The sequence below is a fragment of the Passer domesticus genome, chromosome 5, assembly GCF_036417665.1.
Source record: "Passer domesticus isolate bPasDom1 chromosome 5, bPasDom1.hap1, whole genome shotgun sequence".
NCBI lineage: Eukaryota > Metazoa > Chordata > Aves > Passeriformes > Passeridae > Passer > Passer domesticus.
In genome coordinates, this window is record NC_087478.1 from 46,068,059 (window position 1) to 46,093,953 (window position 25,895).

General features: G+C 44.2%; 1 protein-coding gene and 1 long non-coding RNA gene across 5 annotated transcripts in view; both read right to left on the reverse strand.

The window, feature by feature from the left end:
* GSG1 (germ cell associated 1) overlaps positions 1 to 25,895 on the reverse strand; it is a 109,049-nt gene that overhangs the window by 77,408 nt on the left and 5,746 nt on the right. Inside the window, exons 3-5 of one of the 4 annotated variants that reach the window (XM_064419960.1) lie at positions 24,562 to 24,617; positions 13,205 to 13,371; positions 12,304 to 12,560 (exon numbers count right to left, since the gene is read on the reverse strand). The exons of 2 other annotated variants lie outside the window; for them this stretch is intronic. The gene's annotated coding sequence lies outside the window, so the exon portion shown is untranslated. Of the gene's footprint in view, positions 1 to 12,303; positions 12,561 to 13,204; positions 13,482 to 24,561; positions 24,618 to 25,895 lie in introns of those variants that run through there. One more of the 4 variants, XM_064419963.1, reaches the window with a different exon arrangement.
* Positions 831 to 5,614, reverse strand: LOC135300494 (uncharacterized). The gene is made up of 3 exons (XR_010362330.1): positions 5,494 to 5,614; positions 4,181 to 4,271; positions 831 to 2,179 (listed from the first exon to the last, which is right to left on the reverse strand). It is a non-coding gene; the product is annotated as an uncharacterized LOC135300494 (long non-coding RNA).

The following is a 25,895-nucleotide window of genomic DNA, read 5'->3' on the forward strand; positions in this document are numbered from 1 at the left end:
AATCCACAACCACCCAGCCTGGTGACATTGCTGGAGGCCTCAAGAGTAGACAGTGCAAGCCAGGATTTGTGATTGTTTACCTTGACATCCATTTGGATACACTCCAAGTGTAGACAAGGGATTTAGATGCCCAGATTATTTGCCCTCATGGCAGCAATGCACAAATACAACTACTAGGAAGATTAGAGATATTCCATCTGCTTAAATTGCTCCCTTTTCCTGCCAGCTCTGATAACCATGATGATGGGAATTTAAGCCCTGGTGCTACTAACTGTGACTGGCACCAGTGTGATGATTATATTTCCCATGGGACCACCCTCCCAGTTCTGTGCAGTCCATCTCTGCTCATCTCATCACAGCAGTAGTCTCATCTCTGCTTGTAGAGCCCCACTCCACATCTCCCATCAGCAGTCCCCAACAGCCCCTGTGCAAGGCACTAGATAAAACTGTAACAGAAAGATGGCTCTTGCCTCTTTATTTGGCTGTTAAAGCAAACGGAGGTAGTACAGATCATGAGAAAAAACAGCAGACAACAGAAGGAATTAGAGGAATTGTAGATCTTAGTTGTCTTCGCACAATTGCAACTTCTTATGCTAGTTTTATTCATACTTCCAAATGTCACCTCTTTGGGCTGTGGCCAAAAATATTAAGTCCCAATCCACAGTGGAAAAATAGAGGCTTCAACTAAAAGTATCTTTACTAACCTTGAACTAAACCATTTGTTATCGGTAATTGCTACAAAATAAGAGGCACTGTTCAGCCCTGCATCTTTGGAAGGAAATGCTAGGAGTAATTATGAGTTTAGAGTGCAATTGCATAATGGTTTAATCTCAAGCACTTCCCTTGGTGGTAGACAATTCTGTTGTTAAGCTGTGAACTCAGAGTGCATTTTAGCACACTGTATCATTTGGACCTGGAGAGCAAAATCTTCCACTACTTCAAGTGCTCAGTGTTGTGGTTCTGCTGCCCAGAAAGAAGGCATCTCCTAAAGCACATCCTTGCCTTGTGAACAACATTTTCCATGGATTCTTGGGGAATTCCACCAACTCTGAATCCATTAGAACCTTTTCTACCAAAAGTTAGGGGTGTCCTAAACAAATAAAGAGACAGCTCAACCTGACTCCTATTTGAGAACACAGATAAGGAAACAGAAGAGACTAATCCCCTTGAGAGGAAGCCACACTTGTTTTGCCATCTTAAGCCTGCCAGTGCACACACACTGGGGTCTCGTAATCTTCCCCACTGACCCTTCTCCTGGAGTGCGGAAACTGCAGTAGACTATGGAAGTCAGTGATGATGGTTGATGACTGATTTTAGAGCATGTGTTCCCAAACTACCAAAGAGGAACAATTTGATTTATAGGAAACCCCTCCTTTTACTTTTTCTGTAGCAGGCGCAACACTCATTAAGATTGGTTGTTGATTGCTCTCTTGTCATCCCACCTCAGTATCTCAGCTGTGAAATGCAGCTCTTCTTATTATTCCTGGCAGTCAAATGCAGTAAACCTGGGCATTCTCTCAGGTTTTTGTTTGTTCTAGCTTAACCTTTTGAAGGGTCAGCAGATGCCTTCAGAGCCATCCAAACCCCTGATGCCTTCAAATAAATTGCCTTTTTCTTTTGTTTTTTAACCGTCTAGAAAACACTGTTTGCCTTCTAGGACTGACAGTTATTCCCACACACTCAGAAGCAACAAAACACAAACAGACTGCATCCTTTGTAGTCAGCTTTAGCATGTAAGGGCAGAGGTACCCAAAGCTGTCCTTCTGGAGGGAAAGAATGGAGAGAAACTGTGACTGGTGAGTGTGCTCATAATAATTTTATCTGAAATGCAGCCCACAAATTCTGAGGGGATGTAACATGATGGTCACCAACATAAGACCTTTTGCTAGGCTTTTCAAAAGATTTTCACAAGCTGCAAGTCACCTGTGGACTGCAAGGGAGGAGCTGCAGTGGGATATACATTGTTTAGAGTGAACTGTAGGACATGAAAGGAAACAGGCAGCTGCACGGCGTAGTGAGGACCATCTCCTCAGAGCTTGACTGCTCCTCAATCTCTTCTTTCATCTGTTATGCAATTCAATAACCAAGACTCCAATACGCGAGTGCAACCCGGTGCTATGCAATGAAGCAAGCAGGCTGTGGTTGTAGGTTTCACAGCAGAGACTGCAAGGCATTGAATCTGCAGAGACAAAAATCATTGCTGTGAAAGCACATTTCATCACTTTCTTCCCATGAGTGAAAAAGCTTACACCTCCTTCCTTCTCACCCCCGATACCCCAAAAGACATTCAACTGCATTGTGTAACAGGGAAAAACTTCAGCTGCAAGACAGGACCATGGCAGCAGGACTTCTCCTTTGCCCTTAGGGAGAGCTTTTGGGCACAGGCAAAGGAACTTTGTATCACACAAAGTAAATTGCTGATTCGGAGTTAGATTGTCACAGAAAGCCATTAAATGACAGAGACAATGAGTAAGAGGGAAGGATGGCAAAGAGTCAGTTTAGATGAAAGAGCAATTTTGTGAGTTGTTTTCTGTTTGGGTTTTGAAGAATAAGAGCATTGCACTTCCAGCATATGATGTACAGTAAATGGTGAAAGGCCAAGCAGAGCAAAAAAGGGAAAAGGCCCTGAAAACCTTCAACACGTTATTGAAATACGAGAAGGAAAGGGTTTTGTTTCCATGGCAACATATCCTATGGTGTTTCTGCTGGAGCAATCTAGCAGAGAAAGAGGACTTTCACTGTTAGGTATGCCAGTGAAGTGAAAGATAATTACAGAGACCCCTTTCCTCAATTGGGTGCATTTATAAATTTTCTATTTGATGTGCGAAAGTGCTCAGATGTTACAGAGCTCCTGGAAATGGATGTCTCCATAGATGACAGAATGAGCTCCAAGGAAAGTGTAGGTACCTGTTGCAGACTAACTGTCTGTGAAGGTTTGGGTGAACTGTGGTTTTTTGCCCTTCTACGATGTTGCTTTGCTGTATGAATATGGCCCACAACAGAACTTAAGGGTTAAAATCATTCTTAACTGCAGATTTTGGAATAAGAAGTTACAGTTTTTCATCCAAGACAAAAGGACTTTGTTTCCAGCTGTCACCTCCTATTTCTCACATACATGTATGTTCAAAGCTGAGATGCTCCATGGCAGCTCTTTTACCACAGCAGCATGGCATGAAAGAATTCAAGAGGAAAAAAAAAAGGAATATGAAATAGAAGAGGGAACTGAAGAGATCCAGAAAATACTGATATGGGAACTGGAACAGGACTCCAAACATAGCTTTCACCCTCCTGCAAAGAGCATCACTGGATCATCACTTACTAAAAATGATGGGCTGCAATACTAAAACTGTCTATCTGTGGTGTGGTAATGTTCAGGAGCACAAAGAGAGTCATTTATGCATTTTCTAATCCAAGTGGGTAAGAGAAAGATTTGGGTGTCTGTAGTTTGCTGAGGGGAGGCAAGAATGAATTGCAAAAGGTTAAAATATCTTGTCTAAAGTTGCAATGAAATTTTGTGATAGAAGTGGTTGAACCTACAGCTCCTGATCTGCATCCAGATGTCTAATGATATAACTGTCTTTAGAGTAACATCTCTGTGTGATATGTCTCCAGGTGTTCCTTGAAGAATTCTGCAGATGCAGCTCAGCTGTCGAGGCCCAGCATAATTGTACAGATGGAATAAATAGAGTTGGCACAACAGCTCCATGATCATGGGAACATGACAGACATTCCTCTGCCCACCATGGTTTCAACAAGGACAATTTCTTCCCCAACTAGAAACAGCACTAACTAAACAAAATCTAAAAAAATCCCAAAACAAACCACACCAAAAACCCCCCAAAAAACCACACCAAACAAACCAAAAACACAAACAAACCAAAAAAAACCCCAACCAAGCATCCTTCAGCCATAATAGCGTATGACACAGAGGAAGCAGGAGAGCATTTATCAGCTGGAAGGACGATATCGCTACAGTGATTAGCTTCATTGAACTCAGGGCAGCAACAACCACCCTGTCCTGTATTTTAGGGACCAGACTATGAAAGGACATGCCGGGGAAAGTTTCTATTGGGCAGGTCTGTCTGGTGTCCTTCCTCCTCATTTTGACTCTGACTAACTTTTGGGAAAATAAATATAGAGTGGAGACTGAAGTGTGTCAATAGCTAGAGAAAACAAATACCTGTGCTCTCAGTTTCTGATGCCAGGATGAGCAGCAGGGGAACAGGTTACAAAATTGTGCTCCAAGTGAGCAGTCTTAGCACCTCTGGATCCTGAAGGGAAAAATGAACATAATTGCTAGGCCTGGACAGCAGTACCCCTTCTCCACTCCAGGGAAGGAGCTGGCAGTTAGTGCCAGTCACAGCCTGAAGCTGGCAAAGCAGTTACAGAAAGAGACCGGACAGAGACCGATGGCCATAGACAACATCCTCCCATCACTCTCTGCAGTTTTGCCTTGCAGTGCTTTTCCTCCTCAGTGCTACAGACTGGCCTCCAGCCCTTTTTTCATCCCACCTGATCCAATTCCACTGGCAGTGACAATCATAACTGCTAAACTCATGTTGCATTTTGTCTATTGTGTTTTCATGTTCTGCTCCAGTCATCTATCATGGATTTCTCTTGTACACTCTTGGGACACACAGGATTTATATATCTACAACTGTGCATCCATCAGGATCTGGCCTTCTCTACAGTCCTTAAGGATAACATCACATTAACAAAGAGGTAGATTTCTTTCTTTGTTCAGGCTTCAGAAAAGCAGGGTGGCCATTTCAGAAGGGAATTGGATTTTGAGCTAAGAATATATTTTTTACTTCTCTTCCTTGCAGTACTCTTCATACAGAGAAAATCTTCAGGGTTTTTCTACAGGACTCCTATGCAGCTCTGCAGAGCTGCCAGAAGGTGGTCCTGAAGAAGCATTTTCAGCAGCCCTTGGAAGGCTACAGAAGGGCTACAGTGACAGAGGGACGCTCACAGAAAGTCAAAGTGCAACTCTCGAGGCATGCAGATTTGACAAGTATGACAGGATTGAATATCCTGCAAGCAGCACATAGAGCCTGTAAGTGATCAGCCTCACAGCTCAGATCTCCATGCTAGGAGATAGGTGTACCATCCTAGGTATAAGTATCACATCCTCCTGGGCTCAAATTAGGGACTTCACAGGTTGGAGTTCAACACGCAGGACTCTGGAGGGGCAAAGCAGCAGCTGGGAGAGGTCTGAGGAGAGATGGAGCATGGCTCTCCTGTGAACACCTGCGCAGCATGGAGCCTCTCTCAGCCCTGCACTGAGGGCATCCCAGCTGGCTGGCTTCAAGACAACATGGCACTGTAATTCTCATCTATCCAGTACTATCCCTTTCTATTGCTCCCTTTCCCTGCAAAACTTTGAGAATCATAATGACCATCGGAATATCTGGTGGCTTTATGCAGCTCATAGGCTTCTCAGAATATAGAACTGGTTCTCTAGGTCCATTTCATGCTAGAGATGTCCCTTACACTGGAGAAGCATCAGGAGTGGGAGTCAGTGTGCAGCCTTGCACACAGCCTGCCCTGGGGGAAATAGGGTTTTCATCAGCTCCTCTTTGCTAGAGGAGCTGCATCCAGCCTGTGATCATCTCTCCCAGTACAAGCTGGTAAGAAGGCAGAGAGCTCAGTGCCTTCTTTCTATTGTGAGGACACCCCATCCACAGCTGTGCACCTAGGTAAAGTGCCAACAAATTATGGAGGCGAGGCAGAAAATCATTCCTACAGTTCCATTTGCAAGATAAATTATAGCATCTGCTTCTGAATTCAAACGAGAGCAATGCTGCAGCCTTTCTAACCTGCTGCTCTTGCTGCACAGTCACCATTTTCTGGCTGTTCTGGGAGCTTCTGTGAAAGGGAAACACATTAACAGACCTCAGACAGCTATTAGCAGATGCTTGTCTGGATTGCAATAGAGATCATTACTTGTGTGGTTGCCCACAGCCTCAGAAAAATGGTCATGGTCTGAAATAAGACGACAGAGATGGTAGATCTGCTCTCACCTAGCAGTGCTGAAGGATCAGCAGTCAGGTGTAGGAAGCAAAACACGAAACCATAGTCTCTCCTGTCTCCCATTAGCAAGCATAGTAGAAATTGTACTAATGTGCCAGGAAAAGTGACTCAAATGTGTTTTGCCTGTGTCATATCCTCAAGCTGGGAAATCCTCTTTGTGTACCTGACATGCATTGCCGGAATGCACCAGGCATTTAAGTCCCTTAAATCCCAAAATCTTTCTCAGTATTTTGATGTGGGCTGGGATTAGGCTATGGTTTGCCTATGCATGGCTGAGACTAGCATAGCTCCTTTGCAGTATATGTCTGTCTCTTGCTCTTTCTCCTGTACCTTCCTTCCCAGTAACACAGCTGCTAATTCACTGTGAAACCTGAGTTTCTCACCTACAACAGGAATGCTGGGAAAATTTAGGCAACATGATGCTAATCCCCTTCATAGGGATAATAACCCCCAGAGTATGTACCTGATGAGCTGGTCAGCTGGTGTCTCTCAGAAGACAGACAAGTGGAGAATCAATCCAGCCCTCCATGGTAAATACACTTTCAGAGTCAGACACCTCTGCTCTGATTTGGATATCTCTAGGAGGAGTATGAATTGTATTTTGGAGTTCCCCATGTCTGTGTCTTGGCCCCTGGAGTTACAGAAGATGCATCCCCCCTTTCTTCAGCAAATGATTGGATTAACCTCTTTGATGCACAAGGATGATACAAGACCTGCCATGTGGGTTGAGGCATGATGTGATAAGTCGTGGTTCACACCAGGCTTTCAGTTATGCCTGAGCCACTCTGGCAGAGCTGCCCAGTGCTGGCCCTCTCATGGTCAGTGTCTCCTGCCAGGAAGGAGTAGAGAGACAGCAGCCAGCACTGCCATGCTGCAGGGCACTCCTCGTGGCACTCCTGCTGCCACTGGCCTTCCCTCCAAGAGCCCATCTGCTCATCTTCCTCCCTCCCTCTCATTTTATGCAAAGCAGCTCATTAGTCCGATTAGCAGCCAAGCACCATTTCTGATTGTTCATCAGTGATTCCTTTGTTGCCCTCCATCACTCCTGTTGAGCGTCATTAGTGCTGCTAGGAAGCAGAGGAGCTCTTGCGATATTTATAGGAAGGGTGGGGTGTTCTTTAGGCTTTATTGCTGTCTAATATCCCGTCTCCACTCACGACCTCTTCCCTTACCCCAGCCCTCCCTCAAAAGCTTTCTCTTAATATGGTGCTTATCCAGGGGGGACACAGAGACAGGGAAGGACTAGTCTGATAGTTTTGAATCAGGGAAGTGAGAAAGACAAGCTGGAGGTATGCAGAGGCTCAGTCCTGGGTCAGGAGTGTACAAACCTACATAGGACAGGGTATGTGGGGTTGAGTCTGTGCCCCTGTGCAAACACACATCAGGTAGGGTATCTGTAGCAGCCCATAAATGAATCCAAATTGATCATCATATGCACACAGCATTGTTGGGGATATATATACAGCTATATGGGGAGGTATATGCAGCTACAAGCACAGCTTGAGCTTGCAGCACCTCTGCCAGGTGTTGGGTGTGAATGCCTTTCCATGCAGGACACCCACTTCTCTGCCTGTAAGCCAGTGGAGAGCTGTACCATGCTCCCAACAGCTCCAGAGGGAGCAGCTGCCTTGGTTACTTACAAAAATATTCTTTCATGCAGCACTTAATTATGGAGGCAACTAGACAAAGACTAATCATTCATTCTAATACAGGGGAGAATAATCATTCTGACAGCAGGAGATCCTTGGTTTCTTTGGGAGGAGAACAGAGTGTGAGGAGGAGGAGGAGGCTGAAGAAAAACTACAGGACAGAGAAAGGAGAAGAAGGGAGGAACAAAATCCTAAATCAGTTACCCAGTACAGACATCTTTATGACTTCATAAATGGAATATGCTTAGTGCTTAGATCTTTCCCAGCATCACGAGGACACCTCTCCCTAGTCCAAGCCTGAGGCCTTGATCATGCCAGAAGTCAAACCGGGTGACATTTTAATATCACTTTTCATCTCAAGATTGCATCTTCCTTCCAAAGGGTCCCAAAGTGTTTTTATAACCTTTCCAGGCACATAATTCATGTCTTGTGGCACTGAAATAGAGTATGTTCCTGAGAAAAATAAGCCACCTCCACCACTGTGCAGGGATTTTGGATAGAAAGCAGTGACAGCTTCTGTGTCCCTCTTAAACCATGGGGTGTGCTTGTGCATGTATGTGAGGAGGGGGATTTCAAGGCAGCAGAATGCAATTGCAGAGTGTGGAAGCTGGCCAGGAGCTCTAGCCAAATCCTCAGCTAATACGTAGGTTAGCACTGGGGAGCTCTAAGAAACAGCGCTGGTGATCCAGAGTGACAATCCTCCCTCTGCCCTCCTGGTGGGTCACACCTCTGCAAGTGGTCAGACTTCTGCATGACTGGGGATGGATCTTGAAAGGTTCCAAGCCATGGTCCTAAAATGGGTAGTCAGTCCTGATTAATCACCAAAAAATACAGTATTAATCCAAGTGTCTTGAACAAAATCCAGGTTTGGGAAATAGCATCACACACTTCTACATTCCCCCTTTTGGGCTTCAAACAAGTCCAATGACTTTTCCCTTCAGAGCAGTGCCTTGCTGGGAACAGAGATCGCTCTGTTCCACTCTGCTTCTCCCACAGTCCCTGAGTGTCTGCTCTGAGCCCACAGCTGGCATGGGTGAAATGGATCCCCTCTTCAAGACAGTGCACCTATCAGGCTGTGTTATGTTCAGTGCTGTTCTGTTCTGGTGAAACACTGCACTGTACTGCCCACTGTGATGAGTCTTCCTTACTCCCCACCAGGGGTGCTGCTAGCTGACAGACATGAGGCAGGGTTAGCCTTCACTCTCTGGGAAGTGCTGCTCTGCTTTGTCTAGAAGACCTCACAGGAAATCAGCATCCTCAACACATTATGAGCAAGAGTCATGTGAGGATTAAACAGAGCCCTCTCTCCCATAAATCTGTCAGGAACTGACCCTTCCCTTTCTCAGCCAGCAGACTGCTACAGTGCAGCCCCAAGCTGTTGGGGAACATCTGCACTCCTACACAACCAGAGCTGTCTCTCTGGCTCCCTTAGTAGCAGGAACAGAGCTTTCCCTGCCCTCTGCAGCTGCAGGCCATCATGCATACAGTATGAAGTTTGTATCTCCTCTGCCTTCCTCACTGCTGTATCTCTCCACTTCCAGCTAATTTAATTGACTGCTCTGGTTATGAGGAATCATGGTGTCTAGGCACCAGGAGTAATACTTAGCATGCTATTACCATTTTCACATCCCAAGGCTGTGCAAACATTAACTAACGCTAACTCTAATTAGCTGCAACTCACTGGAAAGTAGGTAAGCTTGATATTAACCCCGTTTTTATAGCTGGTGACACTTAGACTCAGAAGGCTCAAGTTACTTGTCTCTGCTATGGAAGTGAGTTCAGCTAAAGCCAGGATAAAAATAGGCGAATATGTTTTCCAGGCTGTTTCACCATTCCGAGGGGTATTCTGGCCTCCCAGACAGTGTGCATTTGACCCAGACAAACCTCAGGAGCTGAGCACAGGATGCCTCAGTCCTGCCATGCCACAAGTCACCCCACAAGCACATGTGCTATGCTCAACCAGCTGAGAACCCCTACCTTGTCTGGTGGGGTGCTTGCATGCTGCCATCTCCCCAAGAGCACCCAGCTGGCAAATGCAATGCCACCAGGGCCCAAGGAGGTTTCCCAAAGCCATTATCACGCAGCGCAGTACAGCAGAGACTTCCCCTTTCTCCCATTTTTCCCACCTGAAAGTTGTTGAATGAAATGGCAAAAGACTGCACTGACAGTGCTAGAAGCTGTATTATGAGAGGAAAATGATGCTCTGAAGTCCTGCCATGGTCCAGTTAGCAAATGCTGGAGAATAAATGCAGTTTCTAAATGCTACAATTCTTTCTAAACAGAGTTCTAGTGAAGAGACATTTTATTTTTAGATATTTTGTTCTTCTCCACTGAAATTCAAATTTATCTAGAATTAGCATTTCACACGTAGGAAAAGAGTCAGAGAAGTCCTTCCTTATTCCTCCATTCTTGCTCCTTGCCTCATAGCAGACCTTTCAGCAAGGTCATGAGAACTACTGTCTGATGGACACTCTGCAAGATTGTTTTAAGAGAGGTTCCCCTTGAGACAACTGCTAACTGATGCAATTAGTTTGTCTCAAAATTCCCCCAAGCCACTTCTGTTTGCAGTAGCCCTCACCTTCACACTTCCCTGGTTCACCACAGCCTGCTGCTGTAGTTTCCTGCCCAGAGGTGGCTGCATATTCCTTGAGGATGCATCCACTCATGCTCCCTTCACTGCATTGCTTGGAGAGCAGCCTGAGCTTTGAGCTGTCCCCATATTTGCAGCACAAGAAGTTACTGTCTCTCTCTTATACACACCCTGTGAAAGTTTCCCTGGTTAGTGTTACATTTATAAGCATAGAAAGGTTGGGAAAATATCATAGTTAAAGTGATTGGTGAAAATGCCTTTGTCCAATGCAAGGAATGGGTGGGAAAAGGGGTTAAGGGTAGCACAGGCCGAAGGTGTTTATTCCTGAGTGGAACGGGATGCCACTGTGCAGTCCTCTTCCTTTGTACCATTTTGCTACCATATAAAATCCAGATGCATGCAGCTCTGGGATATGGTAGGCAGTTTTGGCCCCTGCTTTGCAGGAGGGCAGCGTGGAGTCAGAGAATGCATGGAGAAGAGCAGCTAAAATGGCCAAGGGTTGGAGCAACCACTGTGGAAGGAGAGGGCAAAATGGCTGTGTCATTGCTTTGAAAGGAAAATATTGAATCTTTACAACTCCCCAGCTCTGGTAGGTAAGGTGACAACAGAGCTGCTGCTCAGCACGTGCCACGGTGCTGGTGGGGTACACAGTGAGAGCAGATGTCCAGTCCCAGGAAACCAGCCACCACCTCCAACCCAGTCACACCTCAGTGTACACAGTGGGCAGGCAGCAGAACAGGCAGGATCCAGGCACCCTTCAAGCACTGGCTCCTTTTTACAGCCACCAAACTGCTCCAATGTTAGTTACAGTTGTAGCCTCACACAGCAGGACGTGTGCTTGAAGCCAACAGGGCTGTGGCTGAGGAGGAAGAATAAAGAAGCCATTTCACATTCAGGTGGTGTCCCCACTCTCTCTGTGAAAATGGAGTGGGAGGAAAAGTGCATAGGGGCTTCAGATATGGCTGTTACCCAGGCACCCTGAGGTGCTTAAGGACAGAAGGAAGGATGAAATTGCAGTCACTTCCAATGTCCCTGGGAAGATGAGCTTTTGGGTCCCACCAGTAGCCACAAGCCACCTGTCAACTGAGATGAAGGCTTTGCTTGTTGTTACTGCACTAACCCAACCCTTCTTTCCTCACTAAATATATTCAATAAGCAGTGCTCAATCTGACAGATGTCTTACATCTCACACATGAGTTAGAGCCAGAATTTATAGGGAAATGAAGACAAAGAAGGATTTATATAATATATAGAGTTTGTCTCCATTCATAGCCTGCCTTCTTAATATTCCCTGAACACCTTTGCCTCAGGACTACAGCCCTGCATCAGGGCTTGTTCATTCAATATAGAATGTATAGTCTTTGATAGCAGAAGACATCATATGTAGGAACAGGTGGTAAAGAAAGAAAGAAGCAGAGGAGGAGAGAAAATTATCCCTCCTTCAGTTACATTCTTTATGGAGAAGAAAGCAGTGTCAAATTGAGGAGCTTTAAGAATTAATTTAACCACAGGCTTTGGAGCACACACACCTACCTTCACAAAGCTGCATGTGAATATTCTGTATTTCTTTTGCAGAGCGTCTTTTAGGGTTTAGCTCACACTGACTCCTTTGCTAGGAACTGGAGTGCTCTGATCTTGCACAAATCTCAACTAATGCAACAGAGTTGAATGAGAGACCTTATCAGAGGAGACGATTTTATTCTACACCCCTGATTTCATTCACACTCATTCTTTCATGTCTGCATCTTCTCAGGCACCAACAAGTGTGTGCCAGTGTGCTCCAGCTAGGACTCCTTCCAAAGACAGGGGGGCAGGGAACATAATATAATGTGTCACCACATCTCTAGAGTTTGTCTCAGGCAGGTGGCCAGGCTGGGTTCGGATCTGTCTTTTGTTCACTTTAAGAATTCACACTGATTGTGATCTCTTTTCTCCTCACCTGGTTCCACCTTTCAGAATTAATAGGAAAGATTCTCTTTAGTTGCCTTACCTGTATATCTTTAATGGTTTGGGGCTTGTCCTTTATCTTACCTCTTAATGGCTTCAGTCTGTCTTCTGCGTCATTCCCAGTCTGGGTGTTTTGAGAATCTGCAAGATGTGGTGTGATCTTGATGGTCTTCTAGCTTAGGTGTGATCAACAGCTGTCATTCCTGTTCTCCTGCAATGTCCTCTGGTGCTGTTCATGCCAATCCCATTCAACTCTTAATGTTTCAGTTAGATCTCTATGGTATCTCTGGATGAGGCATAGTCACAGCCCACACACCTTCCATCACTATGCCTGGAAGATCCTATCATAGAAGACAGACATTTTAAATGCATGGCATATTTAGCTGAAGTAAAGCTACTTCACTCATTGGTGATTCTTGTGTCTGTAAGAAGTATGTTCTGACTGCACAGTAACCTGCTACAGAGTTCATCAGCATGACTTCAGTACCAAGAGACATGTGGATGTGTAGAAAACCTGTCCCTTGGCTGACCAGTGTCAAATCTGGACTACAGGCCAGAGTAATTAGGAAGAGGGGGAGAGGGAAGGGAGGAAAGGGTAAATCCATATTTGAGCAAGTAAAAAAATAATCTGACAGGTTGATTTTTTTTTTTCTGTTTGGACAGCTGGGCTGAACCCTGGCAGAGTAAGACATCTTGCTAGTGAGGGTGGGAAAGGTTTCTGGTGAGTTCAGTTTCCCAGAACTGCATCATTTTTGTCATTTGCCACTCAGGTCCTCTGGGTTTAATCAGAGCTCCATTCCCCAGAGTGGTGTCCCAGCAGGCGTCCAGTAGCTTCTCATTACAGATAAATTCAGGATCATGCTGTGAGGGACTAAATGAGGTGCATATTTACTGATGTACTTGGGTGCCTGGGAGTTTCTGAAGATATCAATATGACCCTGGCAGGCACCTACAAACTGTTGTAAATCTTCTCCCAAGGACTTACCCTGCACACAGTAGAAGCTGAGAGCAGGAATGAGATCACCACAGCTTCTTTCCATCCCTGGACCCTATCCAATAGCTGGAGCTGTGCTGGCAGCCATGGCAGTGCAGAGGTGAGACCACTGACTTCAGGAAAGATGGTTTTATTCCTCCACTCCTTAGGACAGGTGCCTAACAGACCAGGATATCTGAGACAAATTTACTTGTATTGGATGTGGGTCCTTAAGTACTGATGTCTGCACCATCTCCCCAGAGCTGCCATTTGCTGCACATAGCTTGTCTCTCTGAACACAGAGCTCCCTGTACTCAGCCCCCAGCACTTCCCAGCAACTCAAAATACATAACCAGATCTGGACTGAAACTAGTGGTTGTTGTATGCAAGAGATTTTTAGAAAAATGTGCTAGCAAATGGGAACATGATGGTTTAGCACTTGCAGATGATATTGCTTGTATTTTAGCAGAGAAAAAAGTCCATGTTTGTGGCAGTGCTTCAAAATTGCATATAATGTTGATGGATTTGTGTTTAGTTGTTTAATATTATTATTATTTCTGTGTTTTTTCAGATGGCATTACAGTAAGGCAACACTGTCTATAAGACAGTAAGGTGAAGTCAGGTCACTGACTCTGCCTGAACAAGATCTAAATGACCCCTTGAGTTTTCTTCCAACCTGAATCTACAGGTTTGCCCCCAAAACATAGTGGCTGTTTTCAGTTTTAGAAGAATTACTCTCTGAATACTGAATTTATCACATGTATGAGAGAGTGATTTATTTCTTTCTTTGCAGGAGAAATCCCTAAAAAACGTTAAAGCATCTTACTCAAAATATCGTTAAACCCGAAAGACATGTAGGAGAACACACGTGAAGAAGGAGCTTAGATTCACAAACAAAATAAATCAAAACCAGCAGCACCCAAGAACTTAAAGTAGTTTTGAGACTTTTTATAGAGTTGAGAACAAGTTAGCTCATTTGCAATCACTAGAATGACAGGAGACGGCTGAAATGAATCAAATACAATGCAACTCTTTTGTCGGCAATGAGCCTATATCACTCCACCTACTCTCCCTGTTCACCATCACTGAGAGGAAATATATGGATTTTTCTCTAGATAAGAAAAACAGGTAACATTAGGAAACAGGGGATATGACTAAAAAGTTTGAAACAATTACATTTACAGCTAAGATCTCCTGGGAAGTACGGCAATGAAGAACTGATATTATTCTGAGTATCCTGACCTCAGTCAATGTGGAGCTTTGGGCAGGTGTTCTCCTCTGTATAGGAATAAATCAGAGCAGCTGTGGTACTGAAGTTGCTGCCTGGCCATCACAGTCAGTCACAAAAGCGTTGCTTAGTTTAGGGTCTGCAGCATGCTTCACCAAACTATTACAAACTTATGACCCATATTATGCCAATGTAATGTGGTATTAGAAGAGGTTAGACAGAGCATAAGTGCTGTCATTGTTGTGGATTTCTGCATTAAGTTGTAATTTGTTAAACACAATTCCCAGGTGATGCTAGGAGGCAGCATGCTTCCTTCCTCAGAGAAGGCCTAGAAAGGGTTCAGACATCTAGCAGGAAAATGAATAAGCTCAGCAAATATCTTGAGCGTGTAAGCAGAACACATCAAAGGTACCTGAAGCTCTGCAACTTTGTGATCTGCATCCTGTCTTGAGCTATGACTGTCTCCAGAGATGTAGAGAATGATGGAAAAGGAAGAAAATACAGAAGACAGGAGGAGTAAAGCCTTTCTAAGTCCTGACACCTGCATAAACATTGAATATAAGCCTGATACAAGATAAATATAACAGAAATAGAGACTGAGTTCACTCCCATTTGATGAAACCATGGAATAAATAGTTAAGTACTCATATTTCAAAGCTATTTCCTCTCTTCAGAAATGTACCTCTTTAGTTACAGATATGCTTATCAAGCTTCTAACATAATATACTATTGAGCAGGGTTCAAACATTTCAGTGATGAAGGTAAGACTAGAGGTAAAATGAGCCCTGGATCTTGACTGGATACCTTGCCAAAGATCCAGAAGGCTAGACATTATTTCACACTGTAAAATCAGAATACTGCATGCAGACACAGCTGCTTTCAATCACCCCACCTTGGTTACAGATCATGTCACCCAGTTGTGGAGAGATGTTACTTTTCTGGCATAGCTTCATATCCACACAAATTAATCCTAAATTCATGTTGCAAATGGTGTCCACCCCTGAAGCAGTGATCAGTAGAATGGCAGCAACACTACACAGACTGTCGGGTTGTTGTGCATTTTAGGACAAAATTAATCTGGACATTAGAAAGGGACAAACTCTTCCTGGAACAACAAGATACAGTGAGCTCTTCAATATCCACTCAGAACAGAGCAGCTCTGCTTTTACACTTCACTTGGAAGGTAGAATACATAACCCAAAAATGGAAGCTGAAAGCATCTGAGATTCCAGGAAGAATGATATTTTCCAAAACTATATGAAGCCTGCTATGCTAACTATGCACTTGCTCAGCCTGAACTTGCAATTTAAATAAGTTGAAATGGGCTAAGAACTGGGATAGGGAAAGAAAGAAAGAAACCAGGAAACCAGTCTCCAGCTGGCTTTTCCTGTCTTTGGACGGCATCCAGCACTGAAGAACTCTAATCTGGATTGTTAGACTTTGTTCCCCAGGCCTTGCATCATTACCATTCTGGTAAAAATCCTAAACAACAGAGTAATAGCCAAGTGCTGCTGCAAAGAAGAGGTTAGATAAGCAGCATGTAATGTCACCTGGAATTTGTCAGAGGAATTAACCTCAACAGCAGTGAAAAAACCATGAGGACCTCTGTTCACATCTTTTCCAGAAATGCGGTGGCCCAAGCTCAGGTAATCCACTATGTGCCCACCATCGGGTGGCTACCCACTTAATTTTCCTTGAAAGGTCCACATCCAGGCATTGACAAGGACAGATCTCCCTCTGTTACATACACAAAAAAAAGTCATAAAGGCACATCTCTGTGCCAGGGAGACTGGAACTTTCAAAATATTAGGGGGCACAGATGTGTACAGGGAGAAATGCTGGGGAAGAGGATTTGAGCAAAATATTTGCACAATCTATATGACTGGTTTTGGGTGATGAAAAGGATGAAAAAGGACTCCAATATGGAGATTTGTTGTCATTTCAAGGTATGTAGTGTATGCCAAGGCTGGGATAGAGTGAGGCTTATTGCAGCTCCCATGTACTTAATGATCAGCTGTGGAGAAAAATTAATGGCACAACAAGGGGATTCTCTTCTGCCTGTGGAATTTGTGAGCTCCAAACCTCTCCGAAAAATTAACAAAAAAAGCTTAAAGAGATTGGCTATCAAAGCTGAGCAGGGACAGGTTTTTGACTGACATAAAGTATTAACTCCAGATTTGCACAGCAGCCTGTTACACTCTTTAAGAGTACCACTAGGCATGGAAAGAAAATTCTGAGAAAATTCTGTTCTGGAGATTTCTTAAATACTTATAATTCTATTGGAGGCAGAATGTCCAATTTGGGACAAACCTTCAATTTTTACAGGAAGACAAGTCTTCTTTGCTTTGAGTAAGCCAACCAGTAGGCTGCCAATAGACCAAGAAAGCCTACCTCTGTGTGAGTGAAAGACGATTTGCTGCACAGGTGGGCACAAGAGGAAAAAGGGATATCTCCCAGAGAGGCCAGGAACCAGACAAACTGTGCAGCTGACCTGGCAGGCAGCCTCCATGAAGACACCCATTAGCATCAAAACTGCTCCATCATCCTCCAAACTGAAAGATCGTGAAAGCAGAGAAACCAGTCTGACACAGCAGAACTTTTTTGAGTAGTAAGGACCTACTGAGGAAGGAAGCCTCATAACCCAGCCCATTGAAATTTTCTGAGGACTGGCTGGGGCATGAGAAGTCCAATATGTGTCTAGGAAAAATCAAATGTTCTCTCTGACACAACAAGCTCGTTCAATCCTGTTTCAAATAGCTCAAGCAACTGAGAATTCCTGGTTGTCCATTTATGTGACACATTTTCTAATGGTGGCCAAGGGGTTCTGGCAGCACTATAAACTGCAGTAAAATTTAAAAGGCCTCCCTACCCTCAGCCTCTCCCTGGCCATGAACATTCTATAAAATTCTAGATAGATTAAATTAGATAGACAGTATGAAGAACAAGTTAATTGTTGGTGTCACCCAGGCTGGTACATGTCATTGCTTAATTAACCAGTCAGTCAGCACAAGCAGCAGATCTTGCCCCTTATAATAGTTGCAATAGATGGGGAAAAGTTGCCTCGAGGGACTACCAGAGAGCATTCTGAAGTACACAGCCCCTCTCCTTTATGTGGCACTTGCCTGGGTAGTGGACAAGACACCACCAAATGAGGCTGGAAGCACTTCCCCATCACAGCAGTAGGGACACTGGTGCTGGAAAGAGCATGCCAAGGGGAGCACAGCACTGGCCCAGCATTTCTCTCCTCACTTTTCTCATCTGGGCCAGCTGTGGTACTGGGCTCCTCTGGCACAGCTGAAGGCTGCAATTCTGTTTTGGGTCACAGGTGGGGTTCTGAGAGCCATAAAGCCTAGAGCTCCAGGAACACTACTGCAGCAAAAGACATGTCAAGGGAAGCACAGCACTGCAACTAACACTGCTCCCTCCCCATCTTCCTCCTCTGGGCTACTCACAGTGTTGGTGACCACAGCCTCAGCTGTGGCTGCCAATGTGTTTCAGGTAAGAAAAACTGGAGATGTTTAGCCTGGAGAAAAGTAAGTTCGGGCAAGACCTTATCACTCTCTACAACTATCTGAAAGGAGGTTTTAGCTAGGTGGGAGTCAGTCTTTTCTCCCAAGTAACAAGCAATAGGGTAAGAGGAAACACCTTCAAGTTGTGACAGAGGAAGTTTAGATTGGATTTTCTTTTTCCTTGTTATATTAGGAGAAAATTTTTCACCAACAGAGTTGTCAAGCATTGTCACAGCTTGCCTAGAAAAGTGGTGGAGTCACAATCCTTGGAGGATTTATAAATGCCTGGAGGCATTTATTTATATGGATTGAAGCACTTGAACTTACTTGGTTTAGTGGTGGACTTGGTAGTACTGAGTTAACAGTCAAACTTTATCTAAAGGGTCCTTTCCAATCTAAATGAGTCTATGATTCTGTATTCTATGATTCCTAATAGCTTCTCCCCATGTGGCAAGGCAGACCAGCCCCCCTTTCTGCTTTTTCAGGGGCTTTTAACACCTAATTAATTAGTACTCAAGGCAGAATTTTATGTAAATTTTATTTAAATCCCAATCAGTGCTCTCATTTCCTTGCAGAATTATTTTTACCATAGCGTCAGCACTCAGGTGGGCAAGGAACAAAACTACCTGGGGAGCAGAGCCCTATGTGCTCAGCCTGACAAGGAGACTGGGAGCACCAGGACCGTGGGAGAGGCTGCCAGATGGAACAGAGATATTCCCAGCATGCAAGCCAGTGTTGAGGGGAAGGAGTAGGAGCAGTTATGGTTTCAGGGCACTGATAAGCTCTGGCAAAACTTGAAACAAGCAAGTGTTTTCTGTGGAGCTGACCATAAAGTGCTGTCTCCTGAGGACTTAGCAACCTTCCAGTGGGGAATGGCCTATCACACAAGGATGCTACACAGGGATGCTGCAGCCACCAAAGGGATGCTGAGAGCAAATCTAAAAACCAGTCTCAGTCTAGGGGCAGTGTTTTTAGTCTATTTACAAAAGCAGGGAATGTCACAGCAAACACCTTAATGGAGCCTGAGCATCATTTCTGGAGCTGCCAGGTATGGGACTGAGCCTGCCAGGATCAGTCCCTCTGCTATGAAGGTTGGGTGGAGATCAAATGGAGGAGGATCAAAATGTTGCCACCTATCTCCAGTTTATGGAGAAAGCAAAGATTCTTTAGCATCTCCCACTAGGCCATTAGACTGAGACAAGATGCTTTGGATCACAAAGAGGAACTGGTCACTAACCTGGGACATAACCACACAGAAGAGGTTGGAGGATCTAGCAAGAAAGTCTCAGATTGCTTTAGATTGAGAAAGTGAACTCATTCAGGTGATCCAGAAACAGAAAACGAGTTAATGCAGTAGGATCCCCTGTTCAGCAGCACAGGACAGCTGCTTCTTCTTCACGACTGCTGTTTCACAATTTCCCTGGGAGTTCTTCCTCTTCATGCTGCTTACATCCCCTTTTCCCTGAGGCAGCCATGGTTCACTGAGGTCAGAAAACAGTAAAAACCTGGTCTGCAGTGCAGTCTGTGGAGTGCAGATTTTCAGCCACCATGTATGACCCTCCACAGGGGAGAGAGTTTTGGAATGTCTTTTTATCTCATCTTGTTCTGATTTTTTAGCAGCAGCCAGGAGACTGAGTCAATGCAAGTGGCTGTGCCTCGTGCTGGATAGATTCATGTTGTTAATCCTCTCTGCCAATCCTTCAACAGCTTTCACTGTGCTACTCAACTCTTCAGAAATCTATCGATTTGCTAAAAAGATACCTCATCTTTGGTTTCTATCTCATGAATCCTTCTCCTATCTTCAGCCTGGATAATTGCAGTTTATTTCTTAGGGGAGATGGGAGGAAAGGATTTACACTGGAGTCACAGTTTGGATCTACTACCCAGAAAAACAAGGAGTCTGCCACTCCTGGCAAAAATGCTCACAGGCAGTGTATACTTTCTTAGTGAGAGAAACAAAAAGCATGCCCACTACCAATTTCGAAACATCTATGGACTGGAGAAAGTCACCCATTGCCATTACCAGTGGAATCATTAGAGAGAAGAGGGTGCAATATCAGAGCAGGAGCTTCATATTAATGCCATCAACCAGCAATACTTAAGACTTGCAAAATCCAGAGCAAGTCACTCCTAGACTCCCTTACAGTCATGGTCCATGCACAAAGAGAGTATGTGCAACAGCTTTGGGGACACTGGAAGAATTCCAGCGTGATATTAGTCAATGTCTAATACCGCTTCATAACCAATTAGGTTTATTAATTTTCCCTGCCACCCAGAGTATTTTGTGTGATGGCAGACAGATGTTCACCAAGTGTTTGCAGACTGGCTTAGCTAATACTTTTGATAACCTGAACCTGCAGAGCAGATGCGTTAACAGATTTTGACATGATGCCATTAGTTTTGCCATTGATGGCAGGGAGGAATGAGGGGAAAGAAAGAGAAGAACAAATAAATAAATGTTAAAATAGAAAGAAGAAGAAATCCTAATTTATAGGCTTTCTTCTTCTCCCCAGAACATGCAGTCCAGGCTCTGGCAGACAGTGTTCCCATCTGTGCCATTCCCAGGACAAGGGAGTAGACTCCTCAACTGGCTCCATCCTGCCAGAATCCCCTCCTTCCCTCTCCACCTTTACCCCTTTCTTTGAAGTGTGATTGCACAGACTTCCATCTGTCTTCATGAGTACACACATGTACTTTGAGACCAGAGCAAGGAGGGTGCTCAACATGCAAAGACAGGGAAAGTGCATCGCAAGAGGCAGATAGTGGGTAATACAGAAACAGTCCCTTTTCTCTTCCTTCCGATGAGTCAACACGATGAATCTGTTGTGTAAAATATATGCTACTTGTACATTTGCATAAAATGAGGCAGCAAGATCTAGGACTGTTCATTAAGGGGCTGAATTCAAACCTTATTTTTAATCTCAAGCTTATTCTCTACTCATAATTAGGCCTCTAGTCAGTCATTGAAGCTCTATCTGTGTGCCTTTCCCTACTCTTAAGAGAAGATTAAGCCTTCTACCTAAGGAGTTGTAAAGAACTGATTCTACATCCATAAAACCCCGTGCTTTACACCAGTGAAGAGATAAACAATTAGTTTACATCTGAGCAAGATCCGAAATAGACACAGTGAGCCTTCCAAAATATGACAGAGAAAACCTACATCAAAAGATTCCTTCACCTTTCTCACTGGGAGTTAACAATACAGGCAGAGGCAAAACAGGAGAAACAGAAGAGAGTGACAAGCCACCATCTTTGCCAACAGACACCGTTGCCATGCTGGAGATGAGTTCAGGAAGCTGGTGACAGCTGCCCTTTTCCCAGAGAAGCTCAACAAATGCAGTAGCCTGGCATCAATTTGCAGCCTTTTTATAATGTCTGGTAACACGTTTTACAAATTAAACTCATGAGACCTATGGACGCATTACTGGCTCAAACACAACTCCCTTTGGATAAAGTATGACCTCTTCTGCAGGAATATTATGTAGAAAACTGCAGCATCTCTGCCTGTGTGTCATTTGACCAGATGTTCATCACACCAATCAATGTTTCCCTAAGCCCATACACCATCAGATTTCAAATCCATCCTTTTACAGCTGTGAGAATTTGATGGAAACCAGCAGATATTCACTGAAGAGGACAGAGAGCTTAACACCATGTCATGGTTCAGCAAGTACTGCTGTTCCCACTCACTAGGCACACATATTTGCCTCCCCTCCAAGACAGTGGGGCAGAAATCATCCCTGCCAAAACATCATTTTCCTCCATGGGAAGACTGCACCATAACCAAAACCAGTATTGGGGTATTGGGTGAGCCTTTGTGAAGGCTTTTTCTTCGCCTTTTATGAGAATGTTGCCTGTACCATTTCCCCCCTATCTGGAAAGTTAAGTTCCCTCATTTATCAAGGGATCATTATTCCCAGCTTGTACGGCTTTGCACAGGCTTTCATGAAAACAGGACGGCAATTTAAGGTACATCTGATTTATACATTATCAAAGAGGAAGTCACTTAGTCAGGAAAATTATGTAAGCCTGCGTGTGTCTAAATACTCCATCTCCATTATACAGAAGTGGCAGGCAGTGTCCTTCCCAGCGAGAGTTCCAGCCGCTCTGGGATTAGCACAGTTTGCCTGCGTAAAACATTATCAGCGCAGCCAGGCGAAAGCAAAGACCTCATGGCTCCAGCCCCCTCTGCCATGCATCAGGCAGCTCAGTTTGTCTGTTTTAACTTATTCCAGCAGTAATCCTAAAATCAGGGCAACAATTACTTAAGGCAGAGTTCTTTCAGATGCAGGGGAGACTTGCATAGAAAGAGCCTGCATTCCTATAGGCCATGAATTCCAAACCTTCCCTTGTCTAGCATAAATTATATGAAGTCACCAATGTTAGAAGATATAATGTAGGAGAATGGGAGATTATTCAGAAGGGCATGGCTGATTGCTGATTTATTAGCATCTAGTTTCACAGTGTCAGTCAAGTGAGAGTGTCAGGGGAGGGGAGCAGAAGGCCACGACCTTGTTCTCTACCCTTCATTCAGCCAACTTCGAGGCTTAATGTTCACAGAAAGAACTATGTTCCTCAAGAAATGTCCCTATAGAGACTATAAAGACAGAGACTACAGAGAGACTTGACAGTTTTCTTTTTCCATAGAAGCAGGCTGATCTGAAGAAGAGATGTCTTTGTACAAGGCATTGGAAACATGGTGCATCACAGCTACTGTGGATTAGAGCTCTTGGCTCTAGTCCTCCCCTAATATATTGTACTGGGTTGGTTTGTCTGGCACAGCACAGATACTCTCCTGCCTCTTGGCTTCATATACCCTGTTATTTTCCTTTTATTCTGCCCCTGGCAAAGGCATCACTACAGAGAGAGAGAACAAATTATTTGTTCCTGTACTGGCAAGGATCTGGAGAGAAAAGTGTGGCAAACAATTGCATCTCCCCAGATGACTAGTCAAAATTCTTTCCCAGTCAGGAGTACAAACCCTGTAGTCATCTCAAAGATGGTGCGGGATGTCCCCTGCTACTGCATTGTTCCCTCCAGGATGTGCCACACTAGGATCACCAAGGCACCCTTATAGGACTGGCAGATTGGCCACAGGGCAATTAAGACTTCCTTGATGGTAGCTTGAGAATAATCCAACTAGGAGATTGCAGGAGAGGTAGCTTCCCAGGAAGCTCCCGAACATAGTCAACTATTTGTGCAACAGATTGTCTAAAAGCCAGAACAAAAGCTTTAGAGAGCAATAGAGTTCCAGTGGCCACCTGTTGTTCATACAACATCAGAAAGGCAAGTGGCCACCATTCTGCAGGGCAAAAGCAATTTTATCTAGCCATTAAAACACAAAAAGTGTAGCATCCTGTTCTACATACTGTGTTGAATAAACAATACTTCTTTTTTTCATGTGTAAACTTATGTCTTAATTCATCTTGTTTATGTGACCTGGTGGGTCTGAGGTCAGACAAGACCAGAGCCACTTGCATTAGCCCCACTTGCAATTCACCTGAAATCTGGCTTTCAGTTCACCTGGAACTGAACAAAGGGTGCAATGGCAGCAGGCCTCTCAGGTAGCTCTGCAAGTGTCTGTGTCAATGCTGCTCTTACACAGAATATGCCAGAGAAGGTAACAGGCCAGAGGTACTGAAGTATTAACCTTCTGGCAGTGTTTCCCTTGCATGGTGCTTGGAAGGAGACAGAAGAGTCTCTACTGTGATACTTCTCCCCAGATGTAATGTCTTACAATAAACACCATCAGCAATTCACCCACACAGAAAGCTGTAACTCTGTTCAAACAACCATTCATGTAACCCTCTACACTACAGGAGAAGAAAATCCTCTCCTTCCAACCCTTTCATGATTACAGACACATCTGCACTGCAACATACAGGTGCAACTGCTACCCTTGCAGGAATATCCCTACTGACTTAAAATTAGGTTATGTGGGTGACAGTCTGACCCCGGCAGTGAATCCTCCTGCATCAGCAGCCAAAGGCCACCGGGCTACTACAGCTGGGATCTGTGTCAACATCTGTGCCAAGTATTATATGGGCAGACAGAAAATTATCTTACTTACCAGATGAGTGATACAGATTGCTGCTGTGTCTCAGCTAGGGTGCCATCCCCAGCCCAGCCACAAACCCTTGTGTGGATGTGTTGTACTTCACTGTAGGCCTACCTGGACATGCTGCTTTCTGTTATGATATGATTGGCATTAACACATCACTCCTTGTTCAGCACTCAATGATAGGACCTGGTGCTAACTGCTGATTTACAAGGAGTCTTGGAGGGCTTGGCCAGGAAGACCTGCTTTTCTCATGCCAGGCTCCTGCAGATAGTAGGTATTCATCCTTACCTGGTTCTAGCCCATAGTGGCATCTTCCCCGAGTCAGGAAGCAGATGACCAGAAGATGCTCAACTAAGGCTACAATCAAGAGCTGCACAAGTAGACGTCATCCTATCAACCAGCTGGACTCAAGTGGTGTTTGGACCCTACAACCTCCAGTTTGGACTCTATAACCTTGGTGTCACTGTCATTAGCTCTAAGAAGCCTCTACAGAGGTTTGCTTTATCAGTTAGTTCTTTTCTGATAGGTTTACTCAATAGTTAAAAAATCTTTTTACCAATGAGATCCTTACCTGTGCCAGGATGGTAAAGACCTTCCAAGTTCACAGCTGGTAACCACAGGAGTAAACTTTCCTCAGGAAAAACAAGAAATGTGTGACAGGAAGAGTCCATAAACCTTAAAATAGCTAATATTTATAATTATGAAAGTTGTAGGTTTCACAATGACTACACACAGGACTTTGAAAAGTGATCAGGAGTCACTCAAAGAAAATTAAATCTACCCATTAGGATACAATCAAACCATACTTATTTTAAAGCTTTTGCAGCCAGGAGATGCTCATCTTGTAACCTCATCCAAACCATATTGCTCTTTCAGGCTCCAGGGCATTGGGACATTTACTGCATTTTTCAGCTTAACCTATACTAAATCAGCATGTGAAGAAACAGCAAAGCACCCAACCCAGCCCTGGCATCCAGCAGTCTTTGGCTATCTGCTATAGTTCTCATCTTGATTTGGCAAGAGGAAGGAGTCACATGTCTGTTCTCCAGATAAGTCCAGGTTTTCAAGGGGATACAGCAGGTTTTGAAATAAATATTGCCCAGAGCCTCATCAATTGCAGTAAGTACAAAAATTATAAACCCCAGAATTCAAAGCTCAGAAAAAACCTGCGTCTGAGGACTGTCAGAATTTTAATATCTTTTTTTCTCTTGAGTTATTTGGGCTGCAGCAGGAACTTATTAGTTGATCTTTTAATAGGTGACATTTCTGGGAGCATTTGCTCCAATTTGAGAGGTAATTTGTATCAGCTGTTCTGGTTCCTGTTCCATGACTCTTTTCCCCTCCCCTGCAGCGGGCACCTGAGCTAGCAGCTTTTATATATGTGCTCTGAGATAGCATGAGAGTGAAAAGGGTCACTTTTATGCAGGATGAGAAAAATGTTTAACACCACAGGATCCTGACAATGTCTGTACTTGTGCCTTTACCAATGTAAAGAGCCAGACCTGAACACACCTTCTGCAAAAAAGGGTACTGAATTACATCTCCCTATTCATTCAGACAGAATATTTTAAACTTTGAATGGTTTAATTGTCAGTGTCCTAAAACGATACTCATTTGGATGGCCTACATAGTTTGTTCTTTGTACCATTTACCTAACAGTTTGCATTTAACAATTTGGATAGCTATAAGTCCTGCTGCTCCCAGGTTTACTGCTTGAAGTAAACACAACCTGAAATTTGAAAACCCAGGTTAACTTTGGGCATTCAGCAAGAAGATCTTGCAGGTTTGGTTATGTCAAGTGAACATCTTGTCCAGAAATTTAAAGGTTTCCATGTAGATACGAGATATGATTGAAAAAGTTACTACATCCAGATGCTCCCTACATCCTGTCCCTTGTGCTGAGTC